The 17613-nt window shown below is 40.6% G+C and overlaps 1 protein-coding gene across 2 annotated transcripts in view; it reads right to left on the bottom strand.

The window, feature by feature from the left end:
- Positions 1–17613, bottom strand: part of EVC2 (EvC ciliary complex subunit 2) — a 270686-nt gene that overhangs the window by 45782 nt on the left and 207291 nt on the right. The window lies entirely within an intron of this gene.

Below are 17613 nucleotides of genomic sequence, written 5' to 3'. Positions count from 1 at the left end.
AAAAAAAAAAAATCATAATAAGAAATTGCACAAGAGCTTATTTCATGGAAATAAACCAGGCTAAATAACACATATTTTGCTTGAATGAAAAAAGCATCTTCAGTGAAATGACACTGCTGAAAAATGAAGGCAATGCTACTACTAGCAAGAATATGTGTCAGTATCTCTTTACTGTCTCTACAAGAGTCACAAGAGAGATGGTTAGGAAAAAAGAATTGCCATTAATAGGGTAACAAAAAAACATATTTGTAATGGACAGGTTTTTAGACCTTTATGCCAAAGTAGATTTTAGATTTTAGGTTTTGGAGACTTGGCAGGTTGATAGATGACTGTACTTCAAAATGCATAAAAATAAATGATAAAAAAAACACATGATTTTATATATATATATATATATATATATATATATATGATATAGATATACACACACACACACACACACATACCCTGGCAGAATGTATGTATTCTTGGTCATTTTTTCAGAGAAATGAAAGCACAAATCATTTCTTTCACTCATGCTTAGTGTTTGGCTGAAGCCATTTATTATCAATCAACTGTGTTTACTCTTTTTCAAAATCATTAAGGCAACAGAACTTACCCAAATGAACCTGATCAAAAGTTTACATACCCTGGTGATTTTGGCCTGATAACATGCACAAAAGTTGACACAAAGGGATTTGAATGACTAGTGAAGGTAAACATCCTCACCTGTAATCTTTTTTCTTGTAATTAGTGTATGTGTATAAAAGGTCAATGAGTTTCTGGACTCTTGACATACCCTTGCATCTTTCATCCAGTGCTGCACTGATATTTCTGGATTCTGAGTCATGGGAAAGCAAAAGAATTGTCAAAGGATTTGCGAGAAAAGGTTGCTGAACTGTATAAAACAGGAAAGAGATATACAAAGATATCCAAGGGATTGAGAATACCAATCAGCAGTGTTCAAACTCTAATCAAGTAGTGGAAAATGAGGGGTTCTGTTGAAACCAAACCATGGTCAGGTAGACCTACTAAAACTTCAGCCACAACTGCCAGGAAAAATGTCCAGAAGGCAAAGAAAAACATGTGGTGTGGCTGTTTCAAGATGTACAATAAGGAGGCACTTGAAAAAAGATGGGCCGCATGGTCGAGTCGCCAGAAGAAAGCCATTACTAAGCAAATGCCACAAAATATTCCGTTTACAATACGCCAAACAGCACAGAGACAAGCCTCAAACCTTCTGGCACAAAGTCAATTGGAGTGATGAGACCAAACAAGGCCTATGATGAAAGTTACACCATTTCTACTGTGAAACACGGAGGTGGATCGCTGATGTTTTGGTAATGTGTGAGCTACAAAGGGCACAGGAAATTTGGTCAAAATTAATGCCAAGATGAATGCAGTATGTTATCAAAAAATACTGGAGGAACATTTGCATTCATCAGCCAGGAAGCTGCGCATGGGACGTACTTGGACATTCCAATATGACAATGATCTAAAACACAAGGCCAAGTTGGCCTGTCATTGGCTACAGCAGTGAAAGTTCTGAAGTGGCTATATCAGTCTCCTGACCTCAATATCATTAAACCACTCTGGGGTGATCTCAAACCTGCAGTTCATGCAAGACAGCCCAAGAATTTACAGGAACTGGAGGCTTTTTGCCATGAGGAATCCACAAATACCACAAAAGACTTTAAGCTGTCATTGATGTTAAAAGGGGCAATACACAGTATTAAGAACTGGGGTATGTAAACTTTTGATCAGGGTCATTTGGGTAGTTTTGGTTGCCATTATGATTTAAAAAGAGTAAACACAGTCGATTGATAATAAATAGCTTCAGCCAAACACTAACCATGAGTGTAAGAAAAGTTTGTGTTATTGTTCATATTCTCTGAAAAATTGCCAAAAAATCATAAATTCTGCCAGGGTATGTAAACTTATGAGCACAACCGTATATTTGGACACAGGCACACTTTTAGTTTTTTTTCAGTGCACACTCTCAGGTTTAATTTGAGGGTATGTACATCCAAATCAGAGAAAGTGCATAGGAATTACAGCTTTTAAGAATAGCCACCCCCCCTTTTTTTCAAGGGACCAAAAGTAATTGGACAATTGAATCAAAAGCAGTTTCATGGCCAGGTGTGGGCTCCTCCTTCATTATTTCTTTATCAACTAAGCAGGTAAAATGTCTGGGGTTGATTCTAAGTATGGTATTTACATTTGGGTGCAAATATTTTGCGTTCAAAGCAGTGGTCCATGCAAGTAAAACAGGCCATTGTAAGGCTTCAAAAACTAAACAAATGCATCAAAGAGAGATAGCAGAAACATTAGGGGTGACCAAATCAACAGTTTGGTACATTTAAGGAAAGAAGAATGCACCGGAGAGTTCAGCAACATAAAAAGGCCTGGATGTCCATGGAAGACAACCGTCGTGGATGATCGCAGGATCCTCTCTATGGTAAAGAAAATTTCATTCATAACCTCCAGACAAGTGAAGGACACTCTCCAGGTGGGTGTATCATTGTCAAAGTAATGGTGCATGGCTTCCAGTGGCACTGGGTCGTTGGTGTTTATTAATGATGTGACAAAAGACAGAAGCAGCCGGATGAATTCTGCAGATATACTGTCAGCCCAGATTCAGCCAATTGAAGCAAAGTTGATTGGACGATGTTTCACAGTACAGATGGACAATGATCAAAAACACAGTGCAAAAGCAACCCAAGAGCTTTTGAAGGAAAATAAGTGGAATATTCTGCAATGGCTAAAACAATCACTTGATCTCAACCCAATTGAGCATGCATTTCACTTGCTGAAGGCAAAACTGAAAGGCAGAAAGACCCACAAACAAAGAACAACTGAAGACAGCTGCAGTTAGAGCCTGGCAAAGCATCAGAAAGGGGAAAACTCATGCCGCCTACACACAATAATTTTTCAGCATAAAAAAACCTGTCGTTTTTAAAAAATGTCGTTTAAAATGATCGTGTGTGGGCTTCACATAATTTTTCAGGTTCTGAAAAAAGACAACATTTTTTTTCGAACATGCTGCATTTTTTAACATCGTTTTAAACTATGTCGTTTTTCAGATTGTAAAAAATGATTGTGTGTGGGCTAAAACGACGTTAAAAACCCGCGCATGCTCAAAAGCAAGTTATGAGATGGGAGCGCTCGTTTTGGTACCATTCATAATGGAGTAAGCACATTCATCACGCTGTAACAGACAGAAAAGCGTGAATCGTCTTACTAACACGGAATCAGCTAAAGCAGCCCAAAAGCGAATGGAACTTCCCCTTTATAGTGCCGTCGTACATGTTGTACGTGACTGCGCTTTGCTAGATCATTTTTTAAAAACGATGGTGTGTGGGCAACGTTGTATTAATGATGAAGTTGGAAAAAACAACGTTTTTTCTACATGCTGAAAAACGTAGTTTTTTTTCATGCCGAAAAATGATCGCGCGTACGCGGCATTAGTCTTTGGTAATGTCCATGTGTTCCAGACTTCAGGCAGTCAATCCCAGTAAAGGACTCTCATAGGACAAAATATTAAAAATGAACATTTTATTTATCCAATTACATTTGGGCCCCTGAAAATGGAGGGACTGTGTATATAAAAATGTTTGCAGTTCCTAAAATGTGTACTTTTATGTTCAAGCCCTTAAAATAAAGCTGAAAGTTTGCACTTCAAATTAATTTGGATTGTTTAACCACTTAAGCCCCGGACCAAAATGCAGGTAAAGGACCAGGCCCCTTTTTGCGATTCGGCACTGCGTTGTTTTAACTGACAATTGCGCGGTCGTGCGACGTGGCTCCCAAACAAAATTAGCGTCCTTTTTTTCCCACAAATTGAGCTTTCTTTTGGTGGTATTTGATCACCTCTGCGTTATTTATTTTTTGTGCTATAAACAAAAATAGAGCTACAATTTTGAAAAAAAAGCAATATTTTTTACTTTTTGCTATAATAAATATCCCCCAAAAAATATAAAAATATATAAAAAATGTATTTTTTCCTCAGTTTAGGCCGATACGTATTCTTCTACATATTTTTGGTAAAAAAATCGCAATAAGCGTTTATCGGTTGGTTTGCGCAAAATGTATAGAGTTTACAAAATAGGGGATAGTTTTATTGCATTTTTATTAATTTTTTTTTTCTTACTACTAATGGCGGCGATCAGCGATTTTTTTTGTGACTGCGACATTATGGCGGACACTTCGGACAATTTTGACACATTTTTGGGACCATTGTCATTTTCACAGCAAAAAATGCATTTAAAATGCATTGTTTATTGTGGAAATGGCAGTTGCAGTTTGGGAGTTAACCACAGGGGGCGCTGAAGGGGTTATGTTTCACCTAGTGTGTGTTTACAACTGTAGGGGGGTGTGGCTGTAGGAGTGACATCATCGAGTGTGTCTCCCTATAAAGGGGATGACACGATCGATGCAGCCGCCACAGTTTACACGCGGCTCTCCCCGTTCTTCTGTTCCGGGGACCGATCGCGGGACCCCAGTGGCGATCGGGTCCACGGGTCCCGGAGCTTTGGACCGAGTCGCGCACCGCGACCCACGGCTGGGTAGATGTACAGGACGTGCCGGTACGTCCATCTGCCCAGCCGTGCCATTCTGCCGACGTATATTTACAGGCGGCGGTCCTTAAGTGGTTAATTTTAATTATATTCTGGTGGCATACAGAGCCAAAATTATGAAAATTGTACCTGTGTCCAACTATATATGGACCTAACTGTATACATACATACATACATACATTCTGTATATAATAATTCTTTACATAAAAGATATATCTGGTTGCCTGCTTTTCATCCATGATGTTATGTTTTTTTTTTTTTTTTTATAATTTATCTTCACGACTGCATTTTCAGGACTGTAGATCTTTCTCGTGGTGCCACAAACAGATAAGATAGTGTGACATTTTATTTATATGAGAACATCTAGCAAGAAATAGGTTATAGATTTTGTGGTCTTGCTATGGCTAATTTTTTGCTTCACTGTAACGAATAGGAAGCACAAATCTATTTTTTTCATATCTAGCTCCCTCCTGCAGAGAACAGCTAGATACAAAGACAAGTTTGATTGCTAGAATTTGGCTGTCAGAGAGACCACACTGTCAGAAATTAAGATAACGAAATCTTGGCCATTACTATAGCACTAAGGCCCCTTTCACACTGGGGCGCGGGCAGCGGCGGCGGTAAAGTGGCGCTATTTTTAGTGGCACTTTTTTTACCCCCCGCTAGTGGCCGAGAAAGGGTTAAAACCACCACAAAGCGCCTCTGCAGCAGCGCTTTGCCAGCGGTATAGTGGCGGTGCTCATTAATTTCAATGAGCAGGAGCGGTGGAGTAGTGGTATACACACCGCTCCAAAGATGCTGCTGGCAGGACTTTTTTTACCGTGCTGCTAGCGCACCACTCTAGTGTGAAAGCCCTCGGTGCTTTCACATTTAAGAGACGGCAGCGGCTCTTTCAAGGCACTATTTTTAGCGTTATAGCACCTGCAAAGTGCCTCAGTGTGAAAGGGGTCTAAGGCTAGCCATAGATATTGGGCTGAACAATTGAAATATAGAGGAATCTTCCCTGCCGGCTATTGTACTCTGATAGCCACTGATACCCCCAGCTGCAAGAGTACCCAGAGTACTGCTAACAATATTCCACCCAGCTGGGCAGACAGGGCCACCCAGAGCTGAAATTTCCACCAATTATGCAGGATTCTGACAAAATTCAAAGTCTTGACTGTTTATGGACCCTAAAATCACACGCCTCAAACATTCACTTGGAAGAATACACTACACGAAGCAAGTGCCTTTTTATAAACTTTCAGAGCCAATTACCGATTGTGGCCAGAAATAAAAAGGATAAAAAGCTCAGATGTTGCCCCATCAAACCATACAAGGGATTCCATTACAGGTAATTGCCAGTAAGTGTTTAAAGTGTTACTAAACCCTGGACCCTGCATTCACTATATCTGGTCTCCCACAGTACACAGAACATGAGAATACAATTATTTTAGTAAATATAAACAGTTAAATAACTTTTATATCAGCAGTTTATAGCAGTCTTGTGACATATCAGTGTTTGGTTAAAGCTTGTAGGAGTTTTCATACTGCACTAAGCTGTCCTATGAGGATGCAGGGCTCCTGACCCTCTGTCTAGACAGTGCTGATTGGCCCTGTTCTGATCACATGCACTCTTCCAAGAAAATAAAAAACCTCTCTAGCAATACACTGTGCATGTGTAGCCTGACTCCAAGGGCTGTTTTATCCAGACTTGTCCATGGGGACAGTGCAGGGAGGGGAGGATCTGTGCATACAGGATCAAACAGCTTTTTTATACAATGCAGAGGATTAACCCCTTTGGTTCCACAGTAACAAGCATTCTTTACTGCATATACAGACTGATTTTACTGTTGTGGGTTTAGTAACACTTTAAAGCAGTATTATTCCCAAAACTAAAAATTTAACATATTAAAGCTTACTAATCCTCAGACATGGTGGCTGCATTTGTTTCCTTTTTTAGTCTGGGTTCACACTACTGTGAACACAGACATCACATTTGATTTGTGGTGCATTGCTGTGCAGATCACATGCACTGTCTGTGCAATGCAAATTCAGCTATACAGTTGTGTGGCTGAACTCGCATTGGATTTGCACGAAAAAGGCGCAGGAACCCTTTTTCCCCCGCACCAGATTTGGATCGCATGGGTGTAAACACCACTGCGGTCAGTTCCATCGTGTTTCAGTTCCAGAAAAAAAAAATTAATTTTTCCTGCGATGTATTGTACTGGAACGCTGTAAAATGCACTGGAACATACCTAAAAACACCAAAAAGCACTGGAACACACACGTCCTTATTTTAGGTTAAAGTGTAAGTTCACCTTTACAGAAAAATCTGTAAGATGAACTTACACAGGACCCCCTCCTCACCCCCCCCCCCTCCAGTCCCACTAACCTGGAGTGCGACGATCTCCTATTCTGAGCCCTGCTATAGCCGCCTCACCAATCCGGGGCTTAGAAATCTCCTTGGCTTTCACTCGATTCTCTGCTGACAGGACGGGCTACTAAGGTTCTGATTGGTCAGTGCTGCCCATGTGAAGGCACTGACCAATTAGAATGCTGCTAAAGGTTACAGTACACATTACGGCTAGGGGTGCAACGGATCAAAAAACTCACGGATCGGATCGATCCTCGGATCAGGAGTCACGGATCGGATCATTTTCGGATCAGCAAAAAAAAAAAAGGGTCCGTTTTTTCATTGGTCCAAAAAAAAATATATATATATATATATATATATATATATAAAATATATATTTTTTTTTTTGGACCAATGAAAAAAAGGAACCTTTTTTTTTTTTGCTGATCCGAAAAAAGAGCACAATAGCAATTCACAGGGGTGGATTAAAGAGGAAGCAGGTGAGGCTGTTTGGGACTTAAAGTACAATCTTGATATATTTTTTGCTGTAAAAACATCAAGATTGTACTTTAAGTCCCAAACAGCCTCACCTGCTTCCTCTTTAATCCACCCCTGTGAATTGCTATTGTGCTCTATTTTCCCCTTTCCCCCCCCTCCTCTCACACCAGTGCTTCACTGCTAACATTCCCATTCAGCTTGCTAGAGCCCAGTGCACAGCGTGACACGCCTCCCCGGGGAGGCGTGTCACGCTGGGCTCTGGCAAGCAGACTGGCCGCCGCTCCGGAGCTAGGCCGAAGCCGGGGACTTTCCTAGGCCTAGGCTCCGGAGCGCTCCGCGGATCGCGGGGTGTGCCGATCCGAACGGGGTGACCCGTTCGGATCACGGATCGGTGACGATCCGTTGCACCCCTAATTACGGCTCACTTATTGGTTGCTAGAGGTTACAGCACATCATCTCCTCCCTGCAGAGGGGCATGATATACATATGAATGTCACCTCTATTAACATATCAATGCCACCGGTCTGCCGCTATTTACATATCAATGCAGGTTATTTGCATGTAAAACACAGGGTCTGAAGGCGAGTCATCTGTACATGACAATAGTGCAGAGCTGGGCAGCATTAGTAACAGAACTTCACATTGAGATATCAGGACACAGGACTAAAACTTCAAGGGAATATAAACTGGGATAGTTGGCAAGTATGAGGCAGCTGCTTTGGGCCCCACAACAATGACAGGGCCCAGGGCAGTTTCCCCTTTTGCCCTGCCTTAAAGACGGCCCTGGGTAAGCTCAAAAGAAAGCACACCTAAAAAAGAGAACTAATGCATCCAACACATCTAATAATTGGCAAGCTGTGGTATAAGAAATAAGTGCTTTTGCGTTTAATACTGCTCTATTGTGTAACTGCACTTTGACTAAACAATATATGTTTGTTCTCGTCTCCACAGCATGTGAAAAAAATTCAAATTTTACATTTCTGAAGATAAATCCGGTTTCCAGCAGCATGACCTGGCTCTGTGTTTACACATCTCTGTTTGGAGATGGGAGAATTGATTTTTGGAGCACAGCAAGAATGTTCTCAGAGTCAGGAGGCTTCCGGGAGTTATTGCTGGAAACTGGAGTTTACTAAAAGGTAACCTATCATACTGACGTTTTTTTCAAAGCTGGGACAAATATATAATTTTAGCGAAAACTGAAAACACATTTTTTCAGAATCCCCCAATAGCATGTGGTTAAAATGACCCACAGCCAATGACCCTTAGCCTGGAACTGAGGAAGCAGCAGAGACCCGCCACAAGATGATCTTCCCTTGAACTCTGGAAGGTTTTATCGCCTTCATGACCAGAGCATTTGTTGCTATTCGGCACTGGGCTACTTTAACTTGCAATTGCGCAGTCATGCAACACTGTACGCAAATTACATTTTTACATTTATTTTTACACACAAATAGTGCTTTCTTTTGGTGCTACATTGGAACCTTGGATTACGAGCATAATCCGCTCCAGGAGAATGCTTGTAATCCAAAGCACTCGCATATCAAAGCGAGTTTCCACATTGACATCTATTGGGTGCAAAACCCCATGTGACCAGAGGTAGGGGGTTCCAGAGAGCCTTGGAAATACTCAGGGACAGCTCGGCTGATCTCGGAAAGGCTTGGAAACACTCGGGAACAGAGTATTATACATATTAGTGGGTGGGAACTAACTGACATCACCAGTGACATTAACACATTGATCAGTGCCGACGCTGGTTGGGAAGGGGTTCATATAAGGGGGCAATCAAGGGGTTAAAGCGGTACACGGTCGAATTTCAAACAAATTTTCTTTTCAAAATCCGAAAGTTCTTTTTTTTTGTGATCCGATGATGCCGCTATTGATTTTCGAAATTTGGCCGACCAAACCTTCATGTTGCCGGGAATATTCTTTTCTCTCCGGGAATTTTCTTTTCTTGCACATTTGAAAAAAAAATTCTATTACATTTCTCGCACGATTCTCCCATCATTGATCAGAAAATCGTTTGTTTTTTTAGTTTCCAACATGTCGGATTCCTCAAATTTGATTGCCGCACGAAAATTGGCTGTTGCTGCAGCCCACTAACGGTGCGAAATTTGTACGAAAATTCTTTGATACGGTTCTCGAATGAAAATTCTTTCGACATTCGAACCGTGTATGGCCGTCTTAACTGTCTGCCTAACAAGTGGTATGTGTGTATTAGAGACATCTCGGTTTCCAGTCGATACTTGTTACAGGGAAATGCGTAGGATGGAGAGAATCTTGTGACGTACCAGCTGGCAGTCTGAAAGCTTGTGACTGTGTGTTGTGTTGTATTTCTTCGCTGTGCTTAAGGAAGATTTTGGAATAAACTACCATTATTTACTGCACCATGAAGTTCCTCTTTTTCTTCTAAATCCCTTTAAATTTACTGGAGGAATATCGGCCAAAGTGACTGGAAGGCTGGAAAGTTATTAAAACATCTTGCTGTCCTAGACAGGGGAGAGCAGCTACTTCTTTTTTGGAGAGGATTATTTATTGATGTGTTTGAGTTTTTGTGCGATCTATTTTTTTCCTATATATGTTTGTGAATTGAGTATTTAATTATTGGAGATAGCAGAATTGAGTATTTAATTATTGGAGATAGCAGCATAAATATACACATTTATTTTGCTTTTTTAATTTTTCACATATGAATTGTATTTTTACACAATATTTTTATATAATATTTTATTACAATATTGATCACATTACTAGTTTGGTAAGCGCAGAATAATAAAATTATATATGTGTGTATTATGTGAGGCTTTTACTAATGTAGCCGACTGAAAAATCCACATCTCTGCTGCGTGTACAGATCCCCCTACCCAGAAATGGCAGGTCACGTACGTGTACATAATCCGGCGCAGAACGGCCGCCCTGTCATCATATATGTGCATATATGTGCATAGGGCAGTTCGCAAGTGGTAAAATAGAACTAAAAGTTAAAACTTTTTTTCGGTTTTGGATACAGTAGAGAGGGAGTAGAACACCTGTCAAAATTGTATTGCCGATTGTGTCCCTCTTAGGGAGATTTCACCCTATTTGTCACGTTTACTGTTATGACTAACAGTGAAAGAAAATCCCAAATTTTGGGTTGTCTCCAAAACAGTAATAGAGGAGAATCTTTCAATGGGGTCACAAGTTTTAGTGACCCTGACGACAACCAGGGATTCTCTCTTTTTGGAGGAGGATTTTCTCTCACTTCCAGTTTTGGCTTAGGCCGGCCATACACGGTTCGAATCTCAGTTGGTTCAGCAGGAACCAGGCGAGATTTGTTTTCAATTTATTTTTATTAGTTCTTTTCGTAAATACAAAAACATTTACATTTATACACGATTCTGTCACAATACTATTACTAGTCGTTTTTCAATGTACAGAATCTAATCAATACCTTTAAACCACATTTATAAAAAAATCTTTATCATAAAGGTCTCCATATATTCTACTATCTTACCTTCTCATTTATCCGATCTCACATTCATCCACTATCCGCCACACACCAAAAAAAAAAACAACCCATACCCTCTCTATTCTCTCCCTTTCCATATACACATTTTTATATTCCTTTTACAATAACCCTTCAAATTGTTCCTGATTTTCCATTTATAGATATTCATTCATTCTATTTGAGAGCCGAAATTCATCCCATTTTTGCCATATTTCTGGTATCTGACTATTTATAAATCCTTCTTCTCTTATCTGTCTTTCGATATATTGTATTTCGTTCACTTCACATATCCAGTCTGCTATGTTTGGGCTTTTATTTTTTCTCCAATTGCGAGCTATTATTGTTCTAGCTGCTGATGTCATATGATGAAAGATATCCTTCCTAATACTCTTTATTGATTCTGGCATCAGGGAAAACAATGAGATATCTATATTTAGATTCCTTTCTATTCCCAATACTTTTTCATATATCTCATATATTGTTTTCCAGAATTCTCTCACATTATGACAATCATACCAAATATGGTCCATAGTCCCCTTTTACACCTTACACCTCCAACAAATATATGTTTGTCCACTATTTATTTTCTTTAACGTTACAGGGCTCCAATACCATCTCATTGCTATTTTGTAATTTCTTTCTTGATATTTATTTGCTATAGATGTTTTGTGAATTATTTCAAATATTTTCTTCTATTCTGTCTCTGATATTGATCTTCCTATTTCCTTTTCCCAATTTTTCATTCCTGTTAACTCTCTAATGGATCCTGAATGGAGTAATAGGGCGTATATATTAAATAACTTTTTGGTTGGCTTTTGTTCATCTGTTAATATTTGTTCAAATTTAGTTTTTGGTCTATTTATTAGAGGTAGTTCTATCTTTGTTGCAATATATGTAGCTAATCGATGCTATTGTAGCCATTTATGTTTATGTTCTGGTCTCAGATCTTGTATTTTTGGCAGTTTCCCATCCACTAGGATCTGGACAACCCTCGCGTTCTCCAGTATGTTCCATTTTAAGTATTTTGTGGTTGCTAAAGCTGGCTGAAATTCTGGGTTGGAGAACAGTGGGGTCATTGGTTCCATCATAGTGGATAGGTTCCCCTTTTTAATTCTGTATCCCATATTTTTGATGTGGCTCTTACAAAGATAGTTAATTTCTTGTTTCCAGGTCTTAAATTAGGTTTTATCCTATCCAAGAGAGCGCTTTGAGTTGAGTTCCTATTATATCTTCTTCTAATTTAACTCATTGTTTATCCTTCCCATTATGATACCAGTCTATAATCCTAGTCAAGGAGGCAGCTTGTAAATATTTTTAGTTCCAATTAAAGTTTCTCTTCTAATTTGCGTTTTTTTATGGGCCCATATAAAGCTTCCTATCGCTTTCCTTAATTCAGATGAGATTTGAACCATTAATTAGCAGGCTGAATGTATCAAGTTGATTGATCGATCAACTTGGGTTTAATCAGCCTGCCGGATTCACTTCCGGTTATCGCAAGCGGCTGCTATAGCTACTTGCATTAATCACCATCTTCTCCCGGTGGGGACGGCTTCCCCTGCCGAGAGAAGACAATGGACTGGCAGGAGGGATTCCCCTGTCAGTCCTGACTGTGCTGATGGAGGAATCATGCAAATTTCTTTCCTGCAATCGGTGGCTCCCGGAAAGACATTTGGACCATCTATGGCCAGCCTTATGCCGCGTACAAAAAGCAGAAAGGTGCAATCAGCGCAGAAATACAACAAAAACCCCCCGTATGCAAGCTGAACACTAAAGGATTTTCAAGTAATTCAAATAACAAATATTAAAAGCAAAATAAGTGCAGCGCAGTTAAAACAGTCCAAACATAATAACAGAATAACAAATAATTTTTCCAGAAAGTAATGTAAAGAGTAACAGTCCAAAGAAACGGTGAACAGCAAAATCTGCAGTCTTTCACCAGTGTTGAAGAAGTCCACAATGAGTGACAATCCCTCCACCTTTGGTCTAACTAATCACTTTCACCTTACGGCATGGACCCCTGAGCGAACAGGTAGTCATGCAGGCAAAACTGAAAAGGGTTAACACAGAATGTGGGCCTCTTTCGTGTCTCCTTATGCTCAGCACGAGCGTCAGATCAGATACAATCTCCTGAAGTCGGACATGGCGGAGCATGGCTAAGACGTCACACGTCAGACTATTGTGTTGTGCCGCTGTTATGGCAGGAGCCGACATCAAGCTAAAATGGCTAAAAAGCAAAAAACGTATCTGCCGATCCAGTAGAAGATATGAAATCAAGGATATCCATACTGCCTATATTTGTTCACCAAATTGAATCTATGTTTCAACATAAAAGATAAACAAATGGTGCGTACACACGATAAGAATTTCCGACAAGAAAAGTTTGATGTGAGCTTTTAGTCGTTAATTTTCGACCGTGTGTAGGCCCCATCTGACTTTTTCTGTCAGAATTTCCGACAGTAAAAATTTGAGAGCTGGTTCTCAAATTTTCTGACGGGAAAAGTTCTTGTCGGAAATTCCGATCGTGTGTATGCAATTCCGACGCACAAAAAAACATGCATGCTCTGAATCAAGCAGAAGAGCCGCACTGCCTATTGAACTTCATTTTTCTTGGCTCATCGTACAAGTTGTACGTCAACGTGTTCTTGACGATCGGAATTTCAGACAACATTTGTGTGACTGTGTCTTTTGGGGGAAAGAAAATCCATGGTTTTCTTGTCGTAATTTCCGATCGTGTGTACGCAGCATTACTCTTATAGGTAGATTCAGGTACGTTGGCGTAACTTTGCGGCGGCGTAGCTTAAGGAATTTAAGCTACACCGCCGTAAGTTAGCGAGGCAAGTACATGATTCACAATGTACTTGCCTGCTAAGTTACGTCGACGTAGCCTGAATCGGCGGGCGTAAGGGAGCCTAATTCAAATGTGTTTGAGGGGGGCGTGTTTTATGTTAATGGCGCTTGACCTCACGTTTTTTACGTTTTTTCTTACTGCGCATGCGCCGGGCTCCCTCAATTCCCAGTGTGCATTGCGGCTAGTACGCCGCACGGGCCTATTGATTTTGACGTGGACGTAAACTACGTAAATCCCGATTCACGGACGACTTACGCAAACGACGTAAAAAATTCGAATTTCGACGCGGGAACGGCGGCCATACTTGACATTACTATTCCAATAGGGCCTAGCTCTAACTTTACGCGGCCTATCTCTTACGTAAACAGCGTAAAAGTACTGCGTCGGCCGGGCGTACGTTCGTGAATCGGCGTATCTCCTCATTTACATATTCTACGCCGACCGCAATGGAAGCGCCACCTAGCGGCCATCCAAAATATTGCAATCCAAGATAGGACGGCGCAAGCCGTCGTAACTTAGAAATGTTTAAGCGTATCTCTGTTTGAGCATACACTTAAACATAAGTCGGCGTAGATTCTGAGTTAGGTCGGCTGATCTACTGATAAGTTGGCCTAACTCTTACTGAATCTACCTATAAATCTAAAATAAAAAAAATGTTGACTTTACTTCTACTTTAGGAGAAGAATTATTAAGAGTGCACAAAGACAAAACCAAAAGGTTGCTCCTGATCTGATCTGACGCTGTCGTTCTGCTTGTGACTCTAGGCTGCCTTTTGGATTTCATCCAACACTTGTCCTGAGTTTGGCATGTCAACCATCTCTATTGCGTGCCACTGCTCTTGATCTCAGTTTTTAACATGACTTTGCTTGAATGCCGTATACCCAACAAAGCCCTGTTTAGTTTCTGAACAACTTCCCTATTTATCTCCTTTGGTTACCTGCCAACATCATCAGCTGTCTCCAGTAGTGTTCTCCTAGGGAACAACCTCAGGTGGTTGGGGAGAACGTGCTACTGCTGGTCAAAGAGGAAACACAATTGTTAGCTCCAAGCTGGAATTCAAAATTAACTGAAGGGCATCCAACACTGTCGATCATCACTAACTGCAAGGCTTGATGACATAAAAGGAGGGTTCTATACTCAACATGCCGACATCCTGAGCACAATTCTCCTAATTAATACATAGCAGCTCTGCAAAAGCCCTTGTGACACCAGTCAATATTCGACCAGATAATAGAGAGAAATGGATAATGAAACCAGACACAAAAGCCGCATTGATGTCAGTGTAGTTGAATCAGAACACACTGAAAAATGCAGACAGGTGCCACTGATTAGATCTTCTGCAATCAGATGGTGAGCGGACGGAAGAAAGAAAACAGATGAAGTGTAATTAGCAAATAAGAAACCAATGAAATATCAGCAGGTAGGAAGCTGAGATTTCAGATTACATTGCTATGTAATCACATTTTTCTCAGCCTTCGAATATCCTTTCTGTGGCCTGTGGGACCTGGAGAAAGAGCAGCAAGTAGGTTTATCAAAGTCGGTTAACAAGAGGTCTCGAGGTTGCATATTTCATCTAACAGGCTAGAAACGGCAACATAATTCACTTACAAACCAGAAAACTCAATTACAATGGAAAATCTCCAGAGAAATCTTAATGAAAGATGAATATTTTTCGTGTGATAAATATATTTTTTGGGCTCATGTAATTAGGATTTGAAATATATAGTAACTGCAGGTGCAAAGCAATACCCCACAGTAGTTATCCAGATTTCAACTTACTGTAATAATCAACATAGCAACCAATTTAAATTGGACCTTACATTATCTTATTGAGCAAGCCAAATCACAACAAGGTAATTCCTTCAGGAGAAAAGCAAATTTCCTTGGTGGTCTTTAAAGGGAATGTAAAAGTTGTTTTGTACATATCCACAGTCAGAAAGCTTTAGCTCCTTTTACGTTATTTTATTCCCCTTTACCTCCTTTTGTAAAACATCTATTTATACAGTCCAATAGCTCAAGTTGAAAGTTTAGCACATACGAATGAGTCAGGGCAGCCCCGATTCCAATCTCCTTTTTACTGCCAAGTCCGTGTGAAAAAAAAAATTAGAATTTTGTGAAGTGCAACATTGTACTGGTGTGGTGAACATGTACAATAGCTGACTGTTCTATCACTGTATGTCAGTGCCGCCAGCCATTGTCTCTGATAACCGCTATAGTAGTACAATGTTACCAGACCAGGGCTACCAGTCAATGTCCCTAATCAATTCCGTACACTTAGTTTCCCCAATCACCACCGCACCAGTCCCAGTGTCTCAGATTACAGCCACACCAATCCGAGTGCCCCATATCACCGTCACAGCAGTGACTTGAGGCGATTTAGTTTGCCTTTGTAGCGCTACACAAGTTACTCACTCACTCAGCAGTCACAGTGCCTCTGATCACCATCACAGCAGTCACAGTGCCCCTAATCACCGCCACACCAATCACTGTATTCCTGAAATAATCTATAGCAGACTTTTAACCTGGGGTGCCTTGAGGTTTCTTCAGGGGAGTCTCTGCAAAATGCCTAAAAATTTATCAAAAATATGTTATACAAGCCAGCAGGTGGATCAAGCTTGCCTTTTAGGTACACAAAGCCATGGGTTTTCATTGTGCACCATTATGACTTTCTAGATACCAGCATTCTAACAACCAATGACGTCATCAGTAAATAAGGAGGATGTCTATTGCCTCCACAGCATCCTTGTTTGACCCTCCGGTGCCTCTCTACCTCAGCACTGGGGAGATATTAGCTGACTGATGCCTCAAGACTGTCCAAAATTTTAAATGGTGCCTTGACTGAAAATAGATTGAGAACCACTGATCTATAGCAACCAATTCTAATGGAACCTCGCATTGTCCAAGCCATATCACAAGAAGGCAATTCCTTCAGGAGAAAAGCAGTTTTCCTTGGTTGTCTTTAACCACTTAAGGACCCCTTCACGCCAATATACGTCGGCAGAAGGGCACGGCTGGGCACAGGCAAGTACCTGTACGTTGCCTTTAAGAGCCCAGCCGCGGGGTCAGAAGCTCCGTGACCACGCCCGCGGGACCCGATCGCCACCGGTGTCCCGCGATCGGTTATTTGGTGGAAAATACCACCAAAAGAAAGCTCTATGTGTGGGAAAAAAGGACGCCAATTTTGTTTGGGAGCCACGTTGCACGACCGCGCAATTGTCAGTTAAAGCGACGCTGTCCCGAATCACAAAAAGGGGCAAGGTCATTAACCTGCATATTGGTCCGGGTCTTAAGTGGTTAAAAGTACTTATGTACGTACTCTGAGTCAGAAAGTGAAGTTTTAGCTCCTTTTACGTTATTTAATTTCCCTTTACCTCCTATTGTAAAACGTCTTTTTACACAGCCCAGTAGCTCAAGCTGAAAGTTTAGCACATACAAATACATTTTCAGGGCAGCCACGGATTCCAATCTCCTTCCTATCGCTATTTAAAAGACAAAGCTGAATGCGAACAACTCTTTCTGGGAATCCTGATATGGAGGTAGGCTCTCAATTATATGGTTATGCGCTTTTTTCTTTTTTAAATATAGATTGTGTGTGCATATATACAGTTGGGCTCATAGGTTTACATACCCTTGCAGAATTTATGGATTTCTTGGCCATTTTCAGAGAATATGAATGATAACACAAAAACTCTTCTTTCACTCACGGTTAGTGTTTGGCTGAAGCCTTTTATTACCAATCAACTGTGGTTACTCTTTTTAAATCATAATGGCAACAGAAACGACCCAAATGACCCTGATGAAAAGTTTACATACCCCAGTTTCCAATACTGTGTAATGCCCCCTTTAACATCAATGACAGCTTGAAGTCTTTTGTGGTATTTGTGGATGAGGC

The sequence above is a fragment of the Rana temporaria genome, chromosome 1 (genome assembly GCF_905171775.1).
Source record: "Rana temporaria chromosome 1, aRanTem1.1, whole genome shotgun sequence".
NCBI lineage: Eukaryota > Metazoa > Chordata > Amphibia > Anura > Ranidae > Rana > Rana temporaria.
The sequence above is the reverse complement of the archived record's forward strand: the minus strand, read 5'-3'. Positions and strand labels throughout refer to the sequence as shown.